Source organism: Calidris pugnax, unplaced genomic scaffold (genome assembly GCF_001431845.1).
Source record: "Calidris pugnax isolate Ruff unplaced genomic scaffold, ASM143184v1 scaffold90, whole genome shotgun sequence".
Taxonomy (NCBI): Eukaryota; Metazoa; Chordata; class Aves; order Charadriiformes; family Scolopacidae; genus Calidris; species Calidris pugnax.
In genome coordinates, this window is record NW_015090820.1 from 113,036 (window position 1) to 138,158 (window position 25,123).

Here is a 25,123-nt window from a genome sequence, read left to right on the forward strand (position 1 = left end):
TCTTTTTAATTAAGTCTCAAGAGAAAAGCTGGTAAGCAACTCCAAGCTCTGCTATTTCCCTTCTAAAAATCATCATCCATCCTGCTGTTCCTCCATGCAAAAGCGTTATGCTTAGCCATATCTAAAGTCATAAAATCCTTAATAGAATCAGCACAAAAGCCATTTTGCCACTGGAGAGAATTCAATTTTTTGTCTAATCAGTTCGGTTTGCTTATTCTTAGATTTAAGTTTCAAGAATGCATTTCTTTTGCCCTATGTATTTGAAGCTAGCTGCAGAATACCATGCCCAGGACTTTGTAAAGCTCATCGACTTCAAACGTTAAAGAAACCCTATTCTATAGAAACTAAATTAGGGTTGCTTTTCCCTAATCAATATGAGCTTTGTGGGAGGAGTAGCTGTCTCTAATAGTTCAGTCCACTATTCACAGAGCTCAGAGAAGACAGCAATAGCACACCACACCTACTATGCAATATATTCTTAGAAACCTCCTGCTGCCACCACAACTACCACTACTAGAATATTCCTTTCCTGTACACACAGCACTTAACACCAACTTCATGTTGGTCTGACCTGAAAACCAGCATATGAAGCTGAATATTCAGGGAAGTTTGGGTGAAAGAGTGAAAGAAAATATGGAATGAGTTGACTTACAAAATTATTTGCACGTTGGCATAATGGTATTTCCCTTCCTCGCATCAGCTATAAACTCATCAGTCAGGGTGGGATGATGCAAATGTGGAAGAAGGGCTCTTCCAATGTGAGGGTCACATAACAAACATGTGCCGGATGAGATAAAAATATTAAATGACTTATCTCTGCCTCAAGCCTCTGATATGATGGCTAAAGCTTAGCTATTGCCACAGTGCTCGGAGCAGTATGATCATACTGCCTTTTAAAAATGAGATGCAGCCATAAGAAACTAGATAGCAATAGACCCGGGGAACTCTGATGCATTTGACTTCCTACATTTCAACCATCATTACCAAAATTAGGTAGTAGTTTCCATCATTTATCAAAGACAAGAATCTTACTGGTTTTGCCAGAAGCTTAGTTCAGTTTTCTTCTGAGGCTTTTTTTTTTTTTTTTGCATTTTTCCACATGCTGTAGGCTTTTAGTAATTTTATTTCTCAGAAAGCAGCTTGCATTTTTTCTGATAACGTGCAAGTCTGTGGCGACTGCGTTTTCCAGGATAGTACATGGCGAGCTTCTCATCCACCAGGGGAAATGAAAGCCCCACTGAGAATAGAGGTTAAATCCTCATGACAGCCAGATGGTTGTGGGGAATGAATTAGAAGTGTGTGAAGAGCAGTGAAGAGATTTCACGGGCAGGGTTGTCAGCTGCAATGGTCCCATTCGAAGAGGAGTCACCAATTCTGAGACAAGTAAAAAGACAACGCTCAGGATTTCAGGTGAAAACAGCTGGAAAAGACAGAATGTTGTGCTTCGATTCCTAAGCCCGCCATAACTCAGTCCCTTTAATTCAAAAAGTGCCTTTTTACTGCAATCTGAGCAAAGTTGTGACTAAATAACTGGTTGCCATGAATCACTCTTTTGGTGTGGAGTTAGACAGAAGCTGGCAGGTCCATTGCCAACCAAGTTTGTTAGAAATGGGTATTGCCAAAATCCAGGAGAAAAAAGGCAATTGCAGTTGGACAGAGTGGCCCACCAATGTGTATAACAGATGTGCAGTCATTTCTCAGAAAGTTTTGAGTGCTCGAATCCACCCTTAGCAGTTTTACTTGCTAATCCATCTTAAAAAAAGGGAAGGAAACTAGTCATGTGGTTATGAGGCAGGCCTGCCAGCCACATTTAAGCTATGCTGACTACCACCACAGCATTCCCATACAGTAGATGAGACTCCCTGCTCCCATCACTCAAATATCTTTATGGAAAATAAAGCTGTTTCCGGACGCCTGAGAAGAAACATTATTTCAGTCCATACGAGTAAATTCCTGGCTGTCACTGAAGCCAGAGCAGCCTGCTCCTTGGGATATTCTCTCTTCATTGATTATTTAGCAACCAGCTCCTGAGGTCTGCCCAAGCAAGTGCCTCCTGCTGAAAGAGCAGGGCTGTACAAGTCAGCTTTTCCAGCACAGAGCTGTTATTAGCAGTTAAAGGGACACAACAGCAGTCAAAACTCAAGCAAAAATGCAAACTAGGCACCCTAAAGAGAATGGAAGTAAGCAAAAAGGGTCAGAGGTTGAAGGAACGTATGTCTGAACATAAAGTAATAGAGATGTGACCACTCACTAGCAAAGTCTGCTGGCACCTCACATGAAAGATACTTAGCGTTGAGCTTATGTAAGGAAATTGATAGAAAATTTAATTTAAACATATACAGACCAGACTATGCTGGAGCACTAATGAGTGTTGGCTGCAGAAGAGATTACATGACGAGCTTTTCAGCCCGCCATGTCATTTCATTCTGGTCATGCTACTGTCTTCCTTTACTTCTACCACTCTATGCTAATAAATAAAGTTACATTCACAGTTACTGTCTCCGCAGTAAAGTACTGGTTTTCTTTTTGTGTGAGGATAGTGGAGTGGTTTTGCTTGAACAGTGAAAGCAAATTTTGAGTATAAAATAAAAGCCAATCAGCTAATTATTTCCAGCATGCTGTACCCGGTTTCATCTTCCAATTGGGTGCTTCAACCAACCATAGCTGGTGCTCCCTCTCATACCAAACCTGGGTGCTGTCATTATTTATGCTGCTGAATGTGTAGAAGACTCTGCTTTACTGCTTCCCTACACAAATGAATTACCCGAAATATTCATAGAATCATAGAATCATAGAATTCCATTATTTATGCTGCTGAATGCGTAGAAGACTGTGCTTTACTGCTTCCCTACACAAATGAACTACCCGAGGGGGAAATATTCATAGAATCATAGAATCATTGAGGTTGGAAGAGACCCTTGGGATCATCGAGTCCAACCATCTCCCCTACTCTACAAAGCTCTCCCCTACACCATATCCCTCAGTACCACATCTAAACGTCCCCTAAACACATCCAGGGGTGGTGACTCCACCCCCTCCCTGGGCAGCCTGTTCCAATGTCCTATCACTCTTTCAGTGAAAAATTCCTTCCTAATGTTCAGTCTAAACCTCCCCTGTTGGAGCTTGAAGCCGTTCCCTCTCGTTCTGTCGTTAATTACCTGTGAGAAAAGCCCAGCACCAACCTCTCTACAGTGTCCTTTCAAGTAGTTGTAGAGAGTGATGAGGTCTCCCCTCAGCCTCCTCCTCCTCATACTAAACAGCCGGAGCTCCAATCTCTAATGTTCAAGATGCAATAATGCATCGTATCTAAGTCTTCCTCATTAACTCTTGAAAGGGTAAGGGCACAGAATACAGTGTGGGACTCACGGCAGCTGCTAGGGAAGCATCTTTGCTGCTTCTGCAGCAGGCCATAAAGCAGTTTCAGCTGTTACACTCCAAGGTTGGGCAACAAACCCCTGACAGAGCACATTTAAATGTTGCTTATGGACTCTGCGGGGGTAACAATCCCGGCTACATCAAAGGAATGTCACACCCAGGCTTCCCTCTGCTACATGGCAGGTCATGCCCCACATTAGGAATTGGGATGCAGCTCTATTGTGCTCTCTCAGTGTGGCAGATGGCTTCATACGAGGTGGTGGATAGCAAGTTCTCTGTAAGAGCTATCATTAGGAACCATTAGAAGCTTTCCTTCCCTCCTTGTGAACAGCTTTTTAAGATTCTGCTTGATGGCAAGTGTTAATCACACACCGGATGAATTTCCATAGGTCTGATGCGAGCAACTGCTCGGGGCCACAAGCTTGTTATCTATCATATGTCTGCAGCGCCGTCGCCTTCTGCTCCATAATATTGTGCCAAATGCCATTGTTCAGTCCAAACACAACACTGTCAAGCATGGTCTACGCTGGGTTTTTGTTGTGAAAAGGTTCTCCCCAGCAGCCACCTTTTGAATTTCACATACCATGACTCCAGTCCAGCCCTGGTGGAGTCTGTGAGAGGCAGAAACTCAGGCATAAAAAGGACTGCAGCCTTTGCAGCAGGGCATCAAAGCAACAGACACCAGGCACGGAGAAACATATTGGGGAAGTCTGGTGTTTGCTTTCACACCTAGAAAACACTTCTTCGTGCTCCAGATTGGAGAAGATTGACACCAACAGCAGAATTGGGAGGGAGAAGGGTGAGACAGTTGAGTTGTTGCTCAGCTATGGGAATATATCCATGTTTCTCTAGACTTTCACTTCAAATGTAGGACGTTTCATCTTGAGTATTACAATTTTTCTGAACTCTCCTACCGTTTCAGTTCTAAGTTTTAAGTCCAAGAACATTTATATTAGTACAAGGAGATCTGGACATACAGCTGTTATTCCAACCAACCTGTTCAAAGGTTTCATTGCTCCTATATTATCTTCACAACCTCAGAATCCTTTGTATTTCATTCATCAACTTAAAAACATACCAAGCATGCTATAAGCTCCGACGGGGATATTTTTTACTTTATCAAGTGATATAACCTTGACAAACCTTCTAGTCTGTTGGAGATAGGATCAATAACTGCCAGGCAATCCGAGTAGATGGCACTCATGATCAAGGATGAAGTGCTAAAACATCTTGCAGTCAGGGTCTTGAAAAATTAACCTGGCATTTGTCTAGCTGTCTAGACAGCTGGAGCAACTACAACAACAACAAAAGATTAGCCATTTCCATATAGTAATCCTCCAGCTCCTTTTTGCATTCGGCCTCTCTATGAGAGCTAATAATGGCCAGGGTGCTGGATAAATTTTACTTTATTATTGCACTCCTTTCTCACTTTGGGAGTTCAATTTTCATCGCTGTTAGCATAATGAGGCCTCTAACATCACTGGAGTAGGCTTAAAGCTACTTAGAAGCTGCACTAAGGGGCTCAGTGGCTCAATCTGGTCTGCGTGTCGGAGACAGCGTGGTGACAGGGACATGCAACCAGATCTATCAATTACTGATTAGGTTTCTGCTCACTTAACGTCATGCTCGTTTAGAAATCGCTTAAAGCTTCAGGACCTATATCATCTTACAAGATAAAGCTAACTTGATTCATTCCTGGCAAACTTCTGCAAACATTTTGCAGCCTTCTTACATTCACGTGGGCCTGTTGCAAGGCTGTTAGTACACTATCCCAATTTTTGTCAGAGCAATGGCTGGCTGATTGCATTTAGGAACATCATTTTACTGCATTCATTCACCCAGTTCATGGAATCATAGAGTTGCCCAGGCCGGAAGGGACCTCCAAAGGCCATCTAGTCCCACCTCCCCGCAGTCAGCAGGGACACCCCCAACTAGACCAGGTTGCCCAGGGCCTCATCGAGCCTCTCCTTGAATATCTCCAGGGAAGGGGCCTCAACCACCTCCCTGGGCAACCTGTTCCAGTGCTCCACCACCCTCACAGTGAAGAACCATCTCCTCATCTCCAGTCTAAATCTGTTCCCCTCCAGCTTGAAGCCATTGCCCCTCGTCCTGTCACTGCAGGCCTTTCTAAACAGGCTCTCCCCAGCCTTCCTGTAGGCCCCTTCAGGTACTGGAAGGCTGCTATAAGGTCTCCCCGGAGCCTCCTCTTCTCCAGGCTGAGCAACCCCAGCTCCCTCAGCCTGTCCTCAGATCGTAATTATTGAGCTGTCCCAGTCAGAAAGAACAAGATAATTAGGAACTAGAGGCCCAGTTCTTAAAGAGACTTGAGAACAAGCAAGTATGTTTCTCGGACACCACCTAATTAAACTCCTATAGAGATCTCCATGTACAGAGCACTGTTTCCTCAGGGACCTTTTTTTAAGGAGCAGGTTATTAAACTGAGGCACCCTCTCAGTAAGAGCTGATTACTGTTTCTTCTCAGTTTGCTGTTACCTGGACAGCATTAGACCTGTGCTGTGTGGCAGATTGACAGATACTGGGTACCAGTTTGGAAAAAAGCACCTGTAATGGATTCAAGTAGCAAGAAGCACGACATCCCTGCAAGCATTCAACAGAAGGACAGATTTTTCTCTACAAGTATCAGGCCATCCAGCAAATTAAAAGGGTGAGTCATACTGACCTCCTACCCAGCATATGAAATATGTTCAGTCAGAGACTGAAAGTTCATTTATTTTAGCCGTTCACCCCTCCAGCTGACAAGGTCAGTCAAATGTTACTGTATGCTTAATCAGCCAGAATGAGTTTATCACAATATACACAATATATTGTGTATATTTTTTTTATATAATGCATACTTTTCTATTTGGATGCGATTAGAGTTCTGTTTTCAGAAAATTACTGTGTCCTTATGATGGCAAGCTGCTTGTTGCCAAGTTTTAAATAGGCATGGCTGTCCATTTCCCTCACCAACCCAATTAGTCAACATCCAACCTAACGCTAAGATTGGGAAATAGTCATTGTCTTATAACCCCTTAGAATTGCCCAGCAGGATTTCACTGCATCACTAACCACCTTGTCAGTTCACAGGAAAGGTTAATTCAGTCTAACAGCCTATTTTGGTATGGCCAAAAGAAGTTGCCTAGTGAAGAACATAAAAGGAATCATATCACGACTCCTTCAGCCCCAACCAGCTTCAGCTCAGATAAGGTTTTTTGTATTTAGTAATTTAGCTAAGAAGTCCCAACTTAAAAAAAAAATAAAATTAGAAGCAGATCCTCATTGGGATACTGGGTCCAGTTCTGGGCTCCCCAGTTCAAGAGAGACAGGGAACTACTGGAGAGAGTCCAATGTAGGGCAACAGAGATGATTAAGGGATTGAAGCACCTCCCTTACGAGGAAAGGCTCAAAGAGCTGGGGCTCTTGAGCCTGGAGAAGAGAAGGCTGAGGAGAGACCTAATCAATATTTACAAGTATCTAAAGGGTGGGTTGGATGATGGAGCTGGACTCTTTCCAGTGGTTCCCAGTGACAGGACGAGGGGCAACAGGCACAAGCTGGACCATGGGAAGTTCCACTCCAATGTGAGGAAGAACTTTGGGGTGAGGGTGGCAGAGCCCTGGCAGAGGCTGCCCAGGGAGGGTGTGGAGTCCCCTTCTCTGGAGATCTTCAAGCCCCTTTACAAAAACCCCACGAGATCTCCCTTAGCCTCTGTTGCCAGAGAGCCAGTAGCTTCTTATTGGAGAACCAACCTCTTGAGGGCCAAAGCCTCCTGCTAAACCATGTGCATACTGAATTATTCCCCACGTTGCACTTCTTCAGCACCTTCCTTTACATTATACTCAGTACCAAGCACAATTTGACAATTGCTGGGCTGATGTTCTTTGTGATGATACACTGCTGTTACACAGGTACTTTGAAGCAGCTGAGAGAAGCTTACAGCACTTTTAAAAGATGCCCAGTTAATTTCTTTCAGGTTATGCTGATTTACAACACCCATGTGCCATAAAATTTGAATGTCGAGCCCTTCATACCTATCAAGGTAAGCATTTGATTAATTATTTCTAGACAATCTGTCCCAAGAGACTGGGGTGGAAGCAGGATGCAAGCCTGTTGGTATCTCCTACTTGGAAAAAAAAAACTGCCCTGGGGAGGCCCCATCTGGAGCACTGGGTCCAGTTCTGGGCTTCCCAGTTCCAGAAGGACAGGGAACTGCTGGAGAGGGGACAGCAGAGGGCTGCAAAAATGATGAGGGGCCTGGAGCATCTCCCTGACGAGGAGAGGCTGAGGGACTTGGGTGTTTTGAGTCTGGAGAAGAGAAGGCTGAGGGGGGATCTGATCAATGCTGATAAATACTTCAAGGGTGGGTGTCAAGAGGATGGGGCTGGTCTTTTTTCAATGGTGCCCAGGGACAGGACAAGAGGAAATGGGCATAAACTTGAATAGAAGAAGTTCTACCTAAAGACGAGGAGGAACTTCTTTGGTGTGAGGGTGGCAGAGCCCTGGAACAGGCTGGGTCCAGAACTGACCCATCCATTACGTAGCTCTCACATCTGGTTTGCCCTGAATGCCTCCCACAGACATCTAAACACTCAACTAGAATTTTGGATCAAGTTTCAAATGTCTCTTCGGAGCAGTTACAGGGTCACAACCTGAAGGTGGTCATACACAGCCCCTGGAGTCTCCTGCAGAAACATACTGTTACTGACAGCCTTTTATTGGTCCTGTTATAAAGATAGCCATTGGACAAACGTGATCAATTCCTGTATTTAACTGCTCCATTTCCCACTAAATACTACACTTCCCAGTTGATTCTGGTTTTCCTTCTAGCATCAGAGGCAATGGCGATTGCTCCTACTGCTATGCAATGAAAAATCTCTTTGAGAGGTTTCTATGCAGACTGTTTAGAGGAACCAACAACTCTATGTCACATCTTTGTCTTGGTTACCGTGATAGGGAAACTCCAAGGCACTCCAAGACCTCTCAGTCTTGCCATAGTAAATGAACTGACTGTTACAGGGGGAAATTTTACTGGGAAGTGAATCTGCACTTCCCCCTATTTCTCTGCGATTCTGTGAAGCTGGTTTGGTTATGAAGTTGCTTCAATTTTTTACTCTGTCCTTCCCAGTGGTTTCCCCATTTTCACGCAGAGGCACACTTCCTCTTGGTATTGTTTTGACAAGATCTAAGATGCAGACTTGCTGCTTGATGCTTTCTGCTTGCCATCAGGCACCCAAGAAAGAACAGGCTACGACAAGTATTGTAACATTTGACAGATTCCAGCCATAACCCTGGAGAAAAGACTAGGTCCTCCACTCTGCCAGGAACAGTTGATTTACTCAAAGAAGGCAGAACTAGCAAGCAATTGTAATCACTACTGAAGCTGTGCTCTTCACTGGTTTTCTATCCACTAGCAGAGCTCGGTACCTTACAGTGATCCTTGGTGGCTAACCTGGCTCCTGGAGCAGTAACCAGCAGGAGTATTGGCCTAACAGTGTGCCCCCTAAGCTTTACAACCCAAGAGAGACCACTGGTCCACTGCACTCACTCCAGCTATGACTTTGACCCCTGCTCCCCAAAGGTGGGGTCTCAGGAAATCAATTTCAGTCAATTTCAATCTCAGGAAATCACAGAATCACAGAATCTTCTAGGTTGGAAGGGACTCTCCAGAAGGCAGCTTGCTGATTAGACACCCAAGCTTCTGCTGGAACTCAACTCCAGTGTCTTCTTACCTCAAACAGCAAGTTAAAGGGATGGAAAGAGCTAGGCAAGACACAAAAGGTGCTCTTCTATCATATGTATTATGCCAGATTATTACAACTTTCAGTTACAGAATCACACAATCACACGGGGTTGGAAGGGACCTCTGGAGATCATCTAGTCCAACCCCCTTGCCAAAGCAGGTCCACCTAGAGCAGGTTGTATAGGAACTTGTCCAGGCAGGCTTTGAATGTCTCCAAAGACAGAGACTCCACCACCTCCCCAGACAGCCTATTCCAGTGCTCTAGTTAACTTTTAACACATTTTAATGGCATATTCCAATCAGACAAATGCTGAAGTGAGCACCACCATCAGGGCTCTCCAGAAGGCAGCTTGCTGATTAGACACCCAAGCTTCTGCTGGAACTCAACTCCAGTGTCTTCTTACCTCAAACAGCAAGTTAAAGGGATGGAAAGAGCCAGGCGAGACACAAAAGGTGCTCTTCTATCATATGTATTATGCCAGATTATTACAACTTTCAGTTACAGAATCACACAATCACACGGGGTTGGAAGGGACCTCTGGAGATCATCTAGTCCAACCCCCTTGCCAAAGCAGGTCCACCTAGAGCAGGTTGTATAGGAACTTGTCCAGGCAGGCTTTGAATGTCTCCAAAGACAGAGACTCCACCACCTCCCCAGACAGCCTATTCCAGTGCTCTACCACCCTCAAAGTAAAGAAACTCCTCCTCATGTTTAGGTGGAACTTCTTATGTTCCAGTTTGTGTCCATTTCCTCTTGTCCTATCCCTGGGCACCACTGAAAAAAGACCAGCCCCACCCTCTTGACACCCCTCTGGAATGCTGCAAGTTCATGTGTGTCACGTTTTGTCCTCACCGGTCCAGAACTGACCCATCCATTACGTAGCTCTCACATCTGGTTTGCCCTGAATGCCTCCCACAGACATCTAAACACTCAACTAGAATTTTGGATCAAGTTTCAAATGTCTCTTCGGAGCAGTTACAGGGTCACAACCTGAAGGTGGTCATACACAGCCCCTGGAGTCTCCTGCAGAAACATACTGTTACTGACAGCCTTTTATTGGTCCTGTTATAAAGATAGCCATTGGACAAACGTGATCAATTCCTGTATTTAACTGCTCCATTTCCCACTAAATACTACACTTCCCAGTTGATTCTGGTTTTCCTTCTAGCATCAGAGGCAATGGCGATTGCTCCTACTGCTATGCAATGAAAAATCTCTTTGAGAGGTTTCTATGCAGACTGTTTAGAGGAACCAACAACTCTATGTCACATCTTTGTCTTGGTTACCGTGATAGGGAAACTCCAAGGCACTCCAAGACCTCTCAGTCTTGCCATAGTAAATGAACTGACTGTTACAGGGGGAAATTTTACTGGGAAGTGAATCTGCACTTCCCCCTATTTCTCTGCGATTCTGTGAAGCTGGTTTGGTTATGAAGTTGCTTCAATGTTTTACTCTGTCCTTCCCAGTGGTTTCCCCATTTTCACGCAGAGGCACACTTCCTCTTGGTATTGTTTTGACAAGATCTAAGATGCAGACTTGCTGCTTGATGCTTTCTGCTTGCCATCAGGCACCCAAGAAAGAACAGGCTACGACAAGTATTGTAACATTTGACAGATTCCAGCCATAACCCTGGAGAAAAGACTAGGTCCTCACTCTGCCAGGAACAGTTGATTTACTCAAAGAAGGCAGAACTAGCAAGCAATTGTAATCACTACTGAAGCTGTGCTCTTCACTGGTTTTCTATCCACTAGCAGAGCTCGGTACCTTACAGTGATCCTTGGTGCCTAACCTGGCTCCTAGAGCAGTAACCAGCAGGAGTATTGGCCTAACAGTGTGCCCCCTAAGCTTTACAACCCAAGAGAGACCACTGGTCCACTGCACTCACTCCAGCTACGACTTTGACCCCTGCTCCCCAAAGGTGGGGTCTCAGGAAATCAATTTCAGTCAATTTCAATCTCAGGAAATCACAGAATCACAGAATCTTCTAGGTTGGAAGGGACCTTAAAGATCATCTTGTCCAACCATCAACCTCACTGACAAAAATAGACACCTGCACGACAAACAAGATGCATCACCATCACTAAACCAGACCTCCCAGCACTACATCAACCCGTCTTTTGAACACCTCCAGGGATGGGGCCTCAACCCCCTCCCTGGGCAGCCCATTCCAATGGCTGAGAACCCTTTCGGTGAAAAAAATTTTCCTAATATCCAGCCTGAACCTCCCCTGGTGCAACTTGAGGCCATTTCCTCTTGTCCTGTCGCCTGTGACTTGGGAGAAGAGACCGACCCCCACCTCTCTACACCCTCCTTTCAGGGAGTTGGAGAGAGCAATAAGGTCTCCCCTCAGCCTCCTCTTCTCCAGGCTGAATAACCCCAGCTCCCTCAGCCTCTCCTCATAAGACTTGTGCTCCAGTTGTTTCCATCCACAAAAGTTATTCAGATTCCCATCAGACAACCAAGTTTACTCCTTGGAGTACATTCTTAAGGAAAGGCAAAAGTTTATTACAAGTTACAAGGGGGAATTTATGGTTGGCATCTGCTACCGACCTCCAAACCAAGATGAAAAGACCAAGGAAGCATTATGTGGGTCACTTAAGCAAGAACCTGGTTCTTATGGGTGACTTCAACTACCCAGACATTTGTTGGAAGAACAATACAACAGCTCACATGGCATCCATCAGGCTACTGGAATGTGTAGAGTACTGCCTCCTTCTACAAATATTAGACATGCCAACCAGGAAGGAGGCACTGCTGGACTTGCTACTCACAAACCAAGGAAACCTGCTTTGTAATAGGTTGGTTAGTGGCTGCAAAGGTCACAATATTGTGGAGTTTGGGATCCTGCTCAGCATGCTGATGGTTAGTAAAAAGGCAATGGTTTTAGATTTTAGAAGAACAAAACTTCAGCTTGCTCAGAGGTCAGCTCAGAGGGGTTCTGTGGGAAGCTTCCATGGAGGATAAAGGAGCTTGCAGGTGCTGGGAGTTTTTCAAGAACACCCTCCTGGAATCACAGAATCACAGAATCTTCTAGGTTGGAAGGGACCTTAAAGATCATCTTGTCCAACTGTCAACCTCACTGACAAAAATAGACACCCACACAACAAACAAGGAGCATCATCACTAAACCAGACCTCCCAGCACTACATCAACCCGGCTTTTGAACACCTCCAGGGATGGGGCCTCAACCACCTCCCTGGGCAGCCCATTCCAATGGCTGATAACCCTTTCAGTGAAAAAAATTTTCCTAATATCCAGCCTGAACCTCCCCTGGTGCAACTTGAGGCCATTTCCTCTCGTCCTGTCGCCTGTGACTTGAGAAAAGAGACCGACCCCCACCTCTCTACACCCTCCTTTCAGGGAGTTGGAGAGAGCAATAAGGTCTCCCCTCAGCCTCCTCTTCTCCAGGCTGAATAACCCCAGCTCCCTCAGCCTCTCCTCATAAGACTTATTCTCCAGACCCCTCACCAGCTTTGTCGCCCTTCTCTGGACCCGCTCCAGCACCTCAATGTCTTTTTTATGGTAGGGGGCCCAAAACTGGACACAGTACTCAAGGTGAGGCCTCACCAGTGCCCAGGACAGGGGGACAATCACCTCTCGGGCCCTACTCACCACGCTGTTCCTGATACAGGCCAGGATGCTGGTGGCTTTCTTGGGCCACCTGGAAGGACAAAACCAGTTCATTCCCTTTAAAGGTAAGGGAAATAGACAGAGCAAGAGATTCTCTTGGCTTAAATATGAGCTTCTGAGTCTGCTCAAAACCAAAAGACTCTCTTGGCTGAAATACGAGCTTCTGTTCAGAACCAAAAGATACATGTGCCAGAGATAGAAAAGGAGGCAAATACCAGTTGAGAACTGCAAGATTATTACCTTTGCTTGAGATGATTTTACCTCCATGTATCAGAGATGGAAAAGCAGGCAAATACCAATTGAGAACTGCAAGGTTATTACCTTTGCTTGAGATGATTTTACCTCTGTTAATTCCAACAGGCCATGACTTGCACCTACAGGACCTATGCTATTCCTAAAAAACAGTAACACTTTTTTGTCCTTTTGAGCATGATACTTCTAACCTTCCAAAGAGCTAAGTATAGAGCTGAAATTAGCTTTTGAGACTTCTGCCAAATATTTCGTGTTAGACAACCATTCTCCATCCAGATTTCATGTTCTGCAAGGCAACAGCAATTCCAGGTCTATTTAGCATGCATAGCTCCAGCAGATGTGCACATGTGTTTGTCAGCTGTACAAGGAATGAGTTTTCTATCCCATTTTCCAGTCTAAGAAATAGAATCACTGCTGCAGTAGTTTATCTCAGCTTCAAGAGTACTCTCTCCCAGCTTACATGCAGCTTACCACTACTTTAAATCTTTCTGTTGCAACCAAGACTTTGCAGCCTTGTCTGGAGCACTGAGGAGTCTGTAGTGGCAGCTTTAAACACTTCCCACACGGGTCATCAAAATTCAGGATAACGAGACAGTCCTACTTGTGACAGCTCAGATGATTGAAAAGGAGCAAGTAAGAATCCATGGCCTACTTTCATCTTACTTCATCCATCCCACTGTTTGGAAAACTAGTGCCAAAACTCCCCTGGTTTTTGACCCTTGAGACCTGGGTCAATGGCAGTCTGGTGCATTCTGTATTGAACTAGAGACAAAGGGTAGACACATGTCTGCATACCTGCCCCCTGCCTGCAAAATGCAGGTGCATCTTGTCTGTAGTTTCCTCAAGTCAGCCGAGTTCAAGGAGACCTAAGTCTACATTTTATCTCGTATTTCAAAGTAGTGACAAGTTGTAACTGTAGACAAGATAAGACGAAGCTAAGCTTTGAGGTGTTTCAGTTTTCTGTGCTTTGAAAGCAACCAATTCCACACTGCAGACATGGACACACAATGCAGACATTGGAACTACTTTCAGGGACACGACAGTGCCACAGGACCTATCCTAGAAGTAACAACTTAGCTTTCTTTGAAGGGTGTTAACAATTCAGTTTTTGGATTATAAACTAAGTGTTGTGGTTAAAATACCCAAGACCTATTTTGAAAGCTACTGAACCACACTCGACCTCTCCTTTTAACACACTGTCCACCTTCAGATGACGTTGGCCAAGTAGACCAGCCCTTCCCTCTTGGCGTGTCATGAAAGCTAAGGCAAACATTGCGAATAACTCACAGGAGAAGGGATCTAAGCAGCCTCTACAAAGCAGAGGAAATGTTTTCCAGCAGACAAAACACATCTGAGTCCTGACATTAGTCTTCAACTGATCACTGTGGCAGTCGCAGAAACAGCACCTCTGAGCAATGCCCAGCTTACATCTGAACCCATACAGAATCACAGAATCACAGAATCTTCTAGGTTGGAAGGGACCTTCAAGATCATCTTGTCCAACCGTCAACCTGACTGACAAAAACAGACACCCACACAACAAACAAGGAGCATCATCACTAAACCAGACCTCCCAGCACTACATCAACCCGTCTTCTGAACACCTCCAGGGATGGGGCCTCAAAATGCCCAGCTCTGAGAAGCTCCCCTTTTCAGTGTGGAGCTGATGGCGGTGTTTTTGACCACTAACATTTCCGTAAGGCCCTGATCCCACTTATTTTTCAGTCTCTTCCATTCCTCTTCACTTCCAGTGAGTTTGTCTTGCTTTAACATGCAATACAACCCAAGCACAACATATTCCTTCTCCCCCTAAGCACACCAGCAAGGTCATCTGTATTATCTGCCTTCCCTACTAGCAGACCGTTAGTAAGACAACTCCTTTTACACAGGGCTTCTCTGCTAAAAGATCCATTTTTGGTGCCATCTGAGTCCTGACATCAGTCTTCAACTGATCACTGTGGCAGTCACAGAAACAGCACCTCTGAGCAATGCCCAGCTCTGAGAAGCTCCCCTTTTCAGTGTAGAGCTGATAGCAGTGTTTTTGACCGCTAACATTTCCGTAAGGCCCTTATCCCACCTATTTTTCAATCTCTTCCATTCCTCTTCACTTCCAGTGAGTTTGTCTTGCTTTAACATGCAATACAACCCAAGCACAACATATTCCTTCTCCCCCTAAGCACACCAGCAAGGTCATCTGTACTATCTGCCTTCCCTACTAGCAGACCGTTAGTAAGACAACTCCTTTTACACAGGGCTTCTCTGCTAAAAGATCCATTTTTGGTGCCTCTCATCACTCTGCAGTGGAAGGCTGTGGGGTCAGGGATCAGACCCCCTCGACAAAAAAGCTGTATTAATCTTTTGTAAGCTTAGACTTTAAAATCTCATCCTCCGGCTTCTTTCGATGGTTACACAAGAGCTGATGAGCAACAAGTAATGCTGCTGAGAGGCTAGAACTGCACATAAAATAAATTATGCAATTTTTTTTGAAGAAGAAGGGGATATAAATTATACAGGGGAGCATTCATTGTAACTTCTAAAGTAGTCACTTCCATCCTAGTCACTTCCATCCATGCGAAGAAGCACTCTTTACACAGGATTTCTGGCCTTTGCTGCAAACTATGTTGACTACACCTTGACTAGGACCAACTTACCCTTCCCAAACTGTAGCATTTCAGAAAACCTTTCCTCACCAGGGCAGGTACCCAGCAGCTCCCAGTCTGAAGAAGAAGGGGATATAAATTATACAGGGGAGCATTCATTGTAACTTCTAGAGTAGTCACTTCCATCCTAGTCACTTCCATCCATGCGAAGAAGCACTCTTTACACAGGATTTCTGGCCTTTGCTGCAAACTATGTTGACTACACCTTGACTAGGACCAACTTACCCTTCCCAAACTGTAGCATTTCAGAAAACCTTTCCTCACCAGGGCAGGCATCCAGCAGCTCCCAGTTTGAACTCCATATGAGCTCATGGCATTAGCTCCATGCTTCTCAGTAAGCTGGAAGCAAGTGCAGCTGACACAGTGCAGGTCCAGGAAATCTCAAAGGAACCATCCCAGGAACTGCAATGCTAGGAGGACGTTCCTCTATGATTCATTATTCATAAATTAGCTACTGACTAGGGTCAGTAGTTAATTTAAGCACATGAATATTTTTTCCAGGGGAATGATTCTTGCTTTTTATAACGCAGTAGAATCAATAGGATTTACAGTAGTCTCCTGCTCTCTCTGTAGCACGTGTGTGTACTAAATGGTACACTGAGACAGAGCTCAACTATTAAGGGGAATCAGACACTACATTTTGAGTTGCAGGTTGCATATTCCTAACAGCAAGCAGAAGGAGGAAACCTGCATTTTAAACTGTGAAAGCTAGGGAAGCTTTGAAAATTTAGGACCTGAGATCCCTTGTGTTGTTTTTAAACTTACTGACCCAGTAAATTCATGTACATGTTCACAGAAGGTGACCTGAGATTTGGGTAAGTCCAAAGCATTTTTGGATGGAGCTAAGCCTACATAGAAACCAGGAAATTTCATTACTATGTCCTTTATATGATTTAGATCTAATGAGTATGATTTAGGTACCCTCAGTTCAACCAAAAGTTATTGTTCGGTATCAAGTTTCAATCTAGTCTACTTGTTCCCAAATTCTTTTTTTTTGCAAAGGATGGAAAGTTACACTGGAATGAAAAAAAAAACACACCCAGCTTAGTAAAAACAACACAAACCTTCATTTCAGTCTGTGATAACAGTTCTGTAACGGGTACACAGGAAAGAGATTTTCCAGTTCAGTATGTATTTAGCAGCAAGCAACTGACGAGCAGGGTCCCATGGTGCCCTTGTGATATTGAATATAAGTCTCGCCACCGTAAGAAGCTTGTTCAAAGCTTAGAATCACAGAGAGCGTGGGGATTTTTTTTTTATGTTAATGTGATGATACATAGCTGGTGATGAAGGGCTTTTGAACTGCAATTAATTACTGCTGAGGGAATAGCCTGGCTTTAGCAGCTGGGAACATTTCCAGGACTTCACCATTAAGCCCAGTTTATGAAGAGAACAGAACTAGGTCAGACAAACCTGGTCAAACCATAAGCAAAATGTGACGGTGGAAACGTGCCAGGAGCCCTTCCTTGTCTCTAGACAAAAAGCCCCTGGGATTTTATTACATCTTTTTGAGCAAGCTACAGCTAGAGAAAGGGGGCATACAAGGTGATGCATGCAAGCAGTGAGTATCAGACCCTTTCCAGGGAATTCTTCTTGGGATCTTTCCACAAACCTCACCGCAGTGCAAGCAGGCCATGGGAGCTCTGTCGCTGCCGTGACACTCCTTGAGCTGCAAAAATGTGAGCTGTTGAGCAGTTCAACCAAGTAACACAGACACCCAGTAAATTCCATCGGCTTCTTTGGTGACCATGTCCTAGATGACTCTTCTCTGACACAATATAGTGTTCCCAAATACTGTCCACTGGGGATGAGGGGCCAACTGTGCTGCTATGGCACGCGAGTCATCCCATGGAGGAATGCTTAACATGGGAAAGCTTAAAGGCTGGAGTTACTACGGCAGGTAAATATCACTGATTTTGAAGGGCAAGTTCCAAAGAGAGGCAATTTCAAGTTAGGCTGATGATGAGTTTCAACAAGGGCAAGTGCCAGGTCCTGCACTTGGGCCACACCAACCCCCTGCAGCACTACAGGCTGGGGGAAGTGTGGCTGGAGCTGCCTGGAGGAAAGAGACCTGGGGGTTCTAGTTGACAAAGGGCTGAATATGAGCCGGCGTGTGCCCAGGGGGGCAAGAAAGCCAATGGCATCCTGGCTTGTATCAAAAATAGTGTGACCAGCAGAAGTAGGGAGGTGATTGTGCCCCTGTACTCAGCACTGGTGAGGCCACACCTCGAGTGTTGTGTCCAGTTTTGGGCACCTCAATACAGGAGAGATATCGAGGTGCTGGAGCGAGTGCAGAGGAGGGCAACGAAACTAGTGAAGGGCCTAGAAGACAAATCGTATGAAGAGCGGCTGAAGGAGCTGGGGCTGTTTAGTGTGAGGAAGAGGAGGCTGAGGGGAGACCTCATCACTCTCTACAACTACTTGAAAGGACACTGTAGAGAGGTTGGTGCTGGTCTCTTCTCACAGGTAATTAACAATAGAACGAGAGGGAACGGCTTCAAGCTCCAACAGGGGAGGTTTAGATTGAACATTAGGAAGGAATTTTTCACCGAAAGAGTGGTCGGGCATTGGAACAGGCTGCCCAGGGAGGGGGTGGAGTCCCCATCCCTGGCTGTGTTTAAGGGACGTTTACATGCAGGGACATGGTGTAGGGGAGGACTTTGTAGAGTAGGGGAGATGGTTGGACTCGATGATCCCAAGGATCTCTTCCAACCTCAATAATTCTATGATTCTATGATGGCAAGTACATACCTGAATAAACACCATCAGTAGAACTACTGTCTTTGGTACACAGCCAGACCTGTTTGTAACAAGCAGCAGGGCTGGACTCCAGATGTTGCTGCTGGGAGTCCACAGCTATCCTGTGAGTGCACAAGCATTAAAGTGAGTGATTCTACACACCCACTGCATCTCCCCATGGAATGTGCTGTTACCTGACAGCACTGTTCTTCTTGGCCAGGCAGCAGGTTACACAGCTACAGTCAAGTGCCTGCTACTCCCTTCTCAAGCTACTGTCTATTCTTGGCTTTTTTTTTTGACATTAGTAGTCACAGGCAGCACTTTCCCTGCCATGGCACACACAAGTGTCAAAGGCAAAAAGAACAAGGTTTCTCATCTGAAATATAGGGAAGTACCATGACCAGCCCTGACTAACATCTTCAGCTTTGTTTTCATGTTCTTTTGCACCCCTTCACTAATTAGTAATGGCTCCAGAAACCTGGTCTAGTGGGAGGTGTCCCTGCCCGTGGCAGGGGGGTTGGAACTAGATGATCCTTAAGGGCCCTTCCAACCTAAACCATTCTATGATTCTTACCAGATGATGTTGAGATACATAGCTATTTTCTGCAGCTGCTTATTTCAAACACAATCTGTCACCTAGGATCCATATTAGGGAATGCTGGGTTAGCCACTTGCACAATGTCATGCTCTTACAATAAGTCACATGAGATCTTCACCAGCGAGAGACACATGGTTCTGATTTCTGTCTTGCCCTCGGACTGAAGGAAACCTTTGTGGCAGCACAAAGTCTGTGAAGACTCCTTTACTACCTTCCTTTTCTGGAGGGGGAGAGGGAAGACAAAGACTATCTCTCCTCCACCAGGAGGATCCATACTGCTCCTTGGACCTTCAGTAATGGAGAATGCTTACTGTCTCAGCAACAGGTACAACTCACTATGACAGTCCTAGGCTCATGATCTTCCTTGATAGCCACCTAAAGATCCTTGTCCAGGTCACAATTTTTCCAGTCTTAGTTGTCTTGACTCACTATATCATTTTTTTATCCTGTTTCTTCATTCTTCATCACTGGATGTTATAGCATTATGCATATAATATGTTAATCAAAATTAAGGTAATTGTTCTAAACGATTAGTTTGAACTTATCTAGAGTGTCTTCCCCTGTATTTTTTTCTGCATTAAATCAATAGCACGTGTCTGAAAGTTCAAAGGTTGAAATTGAACCTACAATTTTCCCTAACCCTTAAAGCCCAGTCATCATACCACAGCTGAAGTGAGATCCGGGCTTCACGTGAAATTATGTGGTGAATCAAATATTGATTCTCTGTCAAGAAAGTACGACATCAACAAGGTTAGAGACACTTTCAGTGTAATCACATTTAGCCATGATAAGAGCTCAATAAAGTGCTGAGTAGATAGGTACTGTCATATGAGTCTGTCACTGGACTCGCCCCAGCAAATAATTCAGGATGTTAGCTGAGACCTGGTTCACGGGTACCAACATCCCATAATTTGCAATTGAACAAGTTTTTTTTACTGCATATGATTCAGGTCTTTGCTGAAATGAAGCTCTCTAAGCTTTGAATAGCATGGGTAGAACTTAGGATTTAAAACTATCTTCCTTCACCTGAAGAAGCCATTTATTTTCACTGTAAACATGTTAAGTCCCTGTTTTAAACCTAGAACACGGCCAATTATCAGCCTAAGCAAAGCTACAGCACAACTCCAGGTATAAACAACGTCCTCGGTTTAATGAAGATAATAGGTCTGTAAATCTGTACACACTGTAAACGACCTGCAGCAGAATGCTAGTATGCAGTTCACTTCTGAGTAAAAGACTTCAAGTAGGATAATTTGACTTTGCAAGGGATTTGATCTGTGCTCCCACCTTCAGAAAAGCAGGTTGCTTTTGCCTTCCCACCTTTTTACAAGCAGATTTGGTAGGGAACAGCATTTTCCCAGTTATGACACGAACACTGAGGAATGATCTACAGATTCGACAGCCACTTGTTGTTGCTACTCCATAATTAGTATTGTTCCAACTAGTTGGCGTTTCTCCTAGAACAGATTTCACACTCTCTGAATGAGGTTAATTCATTAGTTACATTTGTTTCAAAGCCTCTTGAGCATTCTAATCACTCTGTAATAGTAACTGACTGACCCAAATCCTTACCCAGTGAAATAACAACATTTCATCCCAATTTGTTACCGGAGGAAGCTTAACCTATTTAATTTTGATACCGACATTTCACTGCAGAATATGACAAAGATAATTCAGGAAAACTTGATGTTTCGATATCTGTTTTCCAGATGGGTTTGATTTCAGTCTTTATGGCAGCATCAGTAGTAGTAGGCACAAAGATGCCTCTATCTATCTCCTGTATTTTTCCAGACACACCCTGCATATTAAACAAAACACTGCTCTCACCAGCAGTAATCACACAAACGGCGGAGGTTTAAGATCATGAACAGACACTGAAACAGTTTCAAGTTAAGTTAAATGTTCCTTACAACTATCAGCTAGATTTAGAACTTCTCCTGGATGGTCCAGGAGTGCTTATGTTCTCAGTTTTCTCAGTTAATCCCCTTTCTGCTAGCTCTGCAATTGAGCCTCTGTGTCTAGCTATCTGTGAAACTTAAGTGTATTTATATTAAATCCTTTCACCAGTCAGGATAGGGTGCTTCAATTCCTTTTTTCTTCCCCCTCCCCAATCAATATTTCAGCTACTAGTTTAGGAACTAAAAGCTATTCCTGCCTGATTTCCATTTCAGCACACTCCACCATGTCATAACAAAGCATTAGAGGAAGGTAACAGGCGGTGTTTAAATGAAATTCCACGAGTGTTCTCCCTTTCCAAGATCTGTATTTGAACATCAGCTTAACGGATGGTGAACCCTGCCTGCGAGCTCTCTGTAGATCTTTTCTACAATCATACTTTCATTAAGGTCACATTCTGCTGCTTGTTCAGTTCCAAAAGCAAAATTTGTCCATATGCATTAAGTCCAAGTTCATTGATCGCATATCCTCAAAATTGCTTCCTACGCTTTCTGGAGAGTTAGGCCAAGGCAGACAGAAAGGGAATAGCATGAAGGGGGTTGGAACAGGTCCAGTGGAGGGCCATGAAGATGATGAGAAGGATGGAGCACCTCTGCTATGAAGACAGGCTGAGAGAGCTGGGGGTGTTCAGCCTGGAGAAGAGAAGGCTCCGGGGAGACCTCAGAGCAGCCTTCCAATATCTGAAGGGAGCTCCAGGAGAGCTGGGGAGGGACTCTTGGTCAGGGAGTGTAGTGACAGGACAAGGGGGAACGGTTTTAAATTGGAAGAGGGGAGATTGAGATGAGATACCAGGAAGAAATTCTTTGCTGTGAGGGTGGTGAGGCACTGGAGGAGGTTGCCCAGAGAAGCTGTGGCTGCCCCATCCCTGGAGGGGTTCAAGGCCAGGCTGGATGGGGCTTGGAGCAACCTGGTCTGGTGGGAGGTGTCCCTGCCCAGGGCAGGGGGTTGGAACTGGATGATCTTGAAGGTCCCTTCCAACCCAAACCATTCTGTGATTCCATGATACTTATCTGACAGGAGATAGAGCTGTTGGAGATGTTGATTCAGTGCTGCTTTCCAGTTACTGAATTCCTTCAAGGAACAAGGTACCAAAATGAGAATGAAACCATCTGATTTAGCTTTCTGTAGTCACGGCAATGAGTGGATTTGCCATATGGGGAGGAGGAGGAGGAGGAGGAGGCCAGCACAGATGGAACTTCGTTATAGACCTAAACACACAACCAACTGCATGGGAGCATGGTGCAGAGGGAAGCTTCACCTTTGGACAGCTTTCACTCTCAGAAAGGAAAACCCGTGACAGAAGGCTAACCTCTGTATGCTTTACTTAAACCAATCAGCCCTTCTATACTCGTAAAAATTTTTCTGAGTTTTATGACCTCCCCAGGCTTGGGGATGGGCATCAGTTTCAGTGGTGATCTCACTTTTGATAGAAGCAGAACCAGGAAAGCTGTAAAGTGCCCAAGCTAGCCCTGCCCTAGACCGACGAAAAAAACAATCTAGATTTGTTAATGCTCACAGCACTGGTGCCAAAGTCATTCTCTTTGCCAATTCATATGAAAGGATGACAGAGCACTTTAGATGCCAGACTCTTCTCTAGAAGAGTTTAATAGCAAAGAGCAGAGTTTAGTAGCAAGGAGATGTATCCGGCATCGCTCTGTGCATCACAAACAGTATTCCAAACTAATCTCAGCTGCAAGCCTAAGAAAATGCTACATATTATTATGGCCTGCTTACATGAGAAATCTATGTAAGCTGCAACAGTAGCTTATGTTTTCTTTAAATTTTACAAAGCTTATATGCTAGCTATTATGTTTGCTACCCAACAGGGTAGCAAACGCGTCACAGAAGGTCTATGGATCAGAGCATTACAGAAAGGCTTTATATTAACCCAGGGTTTTAATGCTCCAATTATTTGTGTGTAGTAGTTTGCATTCATTTGCTGTTGAGACTTCTCTGGGAGTTGTTTTCCACATCTTAGCCTGCCATGAATTTTGGAGCCGGAAGAATACAAAGCGTGCAGCAGCAGCAGCAGCGGAAACAATCAGCCCCCCACACAACAGAGGGTGTTGCCTAACTCTTTACTCTGCTGCTCACTTTGGCATTTTCTGGAAAGGTAAGTAATGGGAGGTAATGCTTCTGCTTGAGATCAGGATACAGAGAGGAAAAGGGGAGAATTATAGCTTTCATTTACTATCTTTCTACATATCTTTACCTTATTGAAACACTTTTCATAACTTTTTATCTTCATTAACACCTCGAGTGGCATTCACTAGTAGAAGCAGAAACTATATTTTTCCTGCATTTTTTTTGTCCACTCGGGAGTTTTCTACTAGGATTAGGGAATAAAACCAAGAAACCCAATAAAAATGGTACCAAATCCTGTTGAGGAGGAGGAAGATGATACACGTACTGTGTCGACACGACCATATTTGCCCTCTCCCTCTCAACTGTCCAAAGGAGCAGAAGACAACTCTTGCAGTAGACAGCAATGGGTGCTGAGAAAGCTTTAGTCCCTCAGCTTGAATGAAAGACTTCCCTATCTGATGATTCAAATAGAAAAACTTGCAGTGATTCCGTAGGGAAAAATAACCTCCTTTTGGTAACTGAAACAAGCAGCTCACTTTTACTGGTCGTGGCTTTCCCACCTGCAAGGGGACAGGGGAAGTCACCACTGAGACCACCCCACACTGCTGACACCCCCGGGACGTGGTGACAAGCGACTGTGTCATATCCTCCTCCCTCCCTGCTGCTGCGTCCCCACCACGTTCCCATCTGCAGATAACATCCTCAGAAGTATTTCTGGTAAAATTCACAGAGAGGGAGGACCCTCAGCCCCATCCCTGTCCCCTTTACTGGTGGCAGACATAAAGGCTGTTCATTTCATATTCATGTGAGGCTGAAGGCTATTTGCTGTTAACTAGGTACACACTAGGTCTGTCCTTCAAGTAACACATTCAAGAGTATCCCAAAATCTCAGTCTCATATCACAGCTTCCTTTGTCACCATTATAGCTTTTTTTTTTGGTGTGAGCCATCACATCAAGAAGCCTAGTGCCCAAGTGTTAATGGGACTATTTAAACATCAGATACTGTGTGTACAGCATAAATTGGTGGCAACTGCTTTCCTCAGGCACAATAGCTCGTGTATTATGTGACAGAATTCACTTAGAGGTGACTGATAGAAGCAGTGCCGTGGCCATTAATTGAAGGATCACCCTGCAGCCTTCATTGGGCTCTGTTAAGTCAACAAGGGTTTACAAGGAAGACCTGCACCAGAGCATCAGGAGATAAGCCAGAGAACAAATAACCTGCTATGACACTAAGTGCTGTTGCTCATGGTACAACTCAGCACTGTTTTTTATGATACTCCCATTCTTCCTCTTGCTGCCAAGCTCACCAAGCTTTTTTTTATCTTAAACTGAACAGCTTAAGAATTCAGTTACAGTGGAAGAACAGCTATTTCCACCCTGGAGATCACATACGATGCACTACTTACATTCCCAGATGTACTCAAAGAATAAAGAAAACAAAACAAAGCAGTTTGATTTTTTTTCTTAAAATGCAGATCGATGCATTTGATAAATGCATTAATTTTTCAAAAACCTTGGGTTATTCCTTACTAAGGTGTCCTTATGCTGAACCGTTCTGTGTATTAAAGTTTGCTCCGCGTTTTAGAGCTGTGGAGTTTAAATCCATAAAATATCGATCCTAAAGAAGGGGTCATCGAGGTGAATTCCTAACTCTGCATATCACTGGCTAGCAAATGATATATTGTTAATAACAACTGTTTACGTTAATGATAGCGACGCTTCATTATGCCATAATTTATCTAGAGTAAACGAGGTATTTCTGACTATTCCAGGTGTTTTGACTGAGAAGGCTGGGTTTTTTTCCAACACTTCTGTGTCTTTGGCTGGGGTCGAGAGGACGCTTTCAGGGCAATGGACTATTTTACGCGGTCAATGATGTATAACGAGACGCAACTATATTTTTTGTCAACGCTTGCCCAGGTTACTGCCTTGGAAGCCCCGAGACGGCTAGCGCGACCCTTTACAGCTGCAAGCAATTCGGATAGAGCAACTTTATGCACAAACCTCCTTTCCACGACTCCGGTGTCGGCGTGGTGAGGCGGGGAGGGGGGCACCGGGCCTTCATGCTGCGAGGCTTGACCAGAG

The 25,123-nt window shown here is 44.6% G+C and overlaps 1 long non-coding RNA gene across 1 annotated transcript in view; it reads right to left on the bottom strand.

The window, feature by feature from the left end:
- The window catches only part of LOC106886681, a 116,615-nt gene extending 91,499 nt beyond the window's left edge, over positions 1-25,116 (bottom strand). The window contains exon 1 of the long non-coding RNA XR_001411720.1: positions 25,043-25,116. This is a non-coding gene — a long non-coding RNA (uncharacterized LOC106886681). The remainder of the gene's footprint in view (positions 1-25,042) is intronic.
- Positions 25,117-25,123: the final 7 nt, after the last annotated feature.